The following is a 2,558-nucleotide window of genomic DNA, read 5'->3' on the forward strand; positions in this document are numbered from 1 at the left end:
AGCCTTGTGTTCCGACAATAATATCTGTACCCGTTCAGATGCGCTGAACTAACACCAAACTGCCATCTATGCGGAGCTTAATCCCAGAATAGCTTCCACTGGTGATGAGATAGGGGAATTACTATACCCAGAAGCGGTATCCTCACTGCGAAACCGCACCGCGCATGAATAAAGAGGATGCACAGAGGCTAACGCTAGCAGAAGGGAGAATATCTGTATATTTGTTTTTCACGAGCTGCTCGTCCTAACTGAAACGAGCCGCGCATCTCCGATTCAGGATAAGTCCTCTCTCAGTTGTGTCCTTTATTAGACCATTACGAGTTCTGTCCTATGAGCGCTAAAGGCTGCTGGTTACTTTCATTAGCGGTTCGGTGTAAGGATCTCATTTCGGAGCAGGTAGGAATCACTTTTCTAAGCAGCCGTTAAAATTTCGGGTGCCCGTCAGGAGGAAAGATAGCTCATTCCTGAACAACAGGACACACATTCACCTCCTTCCTTGCGAAGCAGTCTTCCTTAAATGACACGGCCATTTGAAACATCCGTATGGATAGGAGTCTGTAGTAAATGAAACAGTGCTTGTGATGCTTATATTGCATTAAACTACGAGGGAAAAAAGACTATTTTGGTTTTCCTCGTTTCCTAATGACGGGTGTTAAAGTATCCCGCTCAGTTATTTATCTGTACGAACTCAAACTAGGCGGAGCTAGACAGCCGGCGTTAGAATTACAACAACTTGAGGTAGGACGTATGAGAAAGTACACGTTTGCATGAAAGCTAATGGTGCTTTTACTGTTTGCGAGATAACTAAACCACACTTTGCATATGTTTTCATTACGTTGTTGCCGGCCGCGGTGGTCTCGCGGTTCTAGGCGCGCAGTCCGGAACCGCGCGACTGCTACGGTCGCAGGTTCGAATCCTGCCTCGGGCATGGATGTGTGTGATGTCCTTAGGTTAGTTAGGTTTAAGTAGTTCTAAGTTCTAGGGGACTGATGACCACAGCAGTTGAGTCGCATAGTGCTCAGAGCCATTTGAACCATTACGTTGTTGTCTATAATCTGCATTTTTTTCAACTTTTTGGCAAGCAAATTCATCAGTACGTTGCTGTATACTTATAGAGCACATAGTATCACACGAGGAACGTTTTCTCAAAGGTTAATTCATTTATCACTTTCAAACGGTAGCAGATTATTCTTAGCAGTTAGATAAGTAAATTGGTGTACCAGTTTTTAATATCAGTCGCAGGACGCTTGCAACAATTTATTAAATTTAGGTCTTTGATACATAGCAATTTCTACTTCACAAAAAGTTAAATAAACTTCACTCTAACGTACTTCGAAAAATTTTCTTCAGAAGGAGACTGTGTTACAGGAAGCACAGTTTCACCTCTTAATCTACAATTTTTCTTATACACCGAAAAATGAAAGCTGTGCAAAATGCAGTAAAAGGATTCTTGTGGCATTTATACTAGAAACAAGTACCATAACGTTGGTGATAGCCATAAAATTGGTCTTCTTATTGTTCATATATCTCTTTTCCTCTTGTCTTATCCTTGAGTCGAGTTCTTTGGGAAATGTCTTTCGCTGATATTTCAGAGTTAGCAGTATGAACATGATTAATGTTCTTCGGTAGGTTTTCTATAAAACAGCATGCATGAACTCCTAGTCTCATAAACGTCCAGGTCCTTCCAATGTCATCGTAATTCAACAGAAGACACATATCATATGAGGAAATTTTAGCATTATTGACCGACCAAAATATTGTGTTTGGATGTGTCTTCCAAATGAGGATATGAAAGCTGTTGGTCGGTATTTGTGTTCCACCATGTGTGCATTCTGAAACAAATTTTAATTAATCGCATCGTAAGTGAGTTCGCAGATTTCTATTAGCTTGAAATGTGATCTCCGAAGGCAGGATATAACAAAAAGCGACAAACAAGGACTCAGTTGTGTTGAAAATGGGCGCGTTGTTCCAAACACGACTTAAACTTTTAGAATTGAGACGTTATTTCTAACATGCTACAAAAGAAAATTCAGCATCTTTGACCGATTACAAACATTCCCCCTTGAGAACCACAAGCGAGAAATTTCAAATTGCCACAAAGTGTACCACATATTGAAGGGATAGCATTACAGATCAACTGCATGAAGTTCATACTAGCAATAGCATATAAGTGTTTTATACTGGAATACAAAACACAATGGATTTCAGATTCAGAAACTGTGTAAAGTTGTTTGTTTGAAGATGATGAGAAATAAAAATTACCTACCAACATGTGTCACCATCACCTGCCGGCCAGAGTGGCCGAGCGGTTTTAGGCGCTACAGTCTGAAACCGCGCTGTCGCTGCGGTCGCAGGTTCGACTCCTGCCTCGGGAATGGATGTGTGTGATGTCATTAGGTTAGTTAGGTTTAAGTAGTTGTAGGTTCTAGGGTATTGATGACCTCAGAAGTTAAGTCCCACAGCGCTCAGAGCCATTTGAACAATCACCATCACCTGACATAACGGTTTATTGTCTGGAGCTATTGGCACTCGCATTGATATGGATCTCATACTGTCGA

The sequence above is a fragment of the Schistocerca gregaria genome, chromosome 5 (assembly GCF_023897955.1).
Source record: "Schistocerca gregaria isolate iqSchGreg1 chromosome 5, iqSchGreg1.2, whole genome shotgun sequence".
In the NCBI taxonomy this organism is placed as follows: domain Eukaryota; kingdom Metazoa; phylum Arthropoda; class Insecta; order Orthoptera; family Acrididae; genus Schistocerca; species Schistocerca gregaria.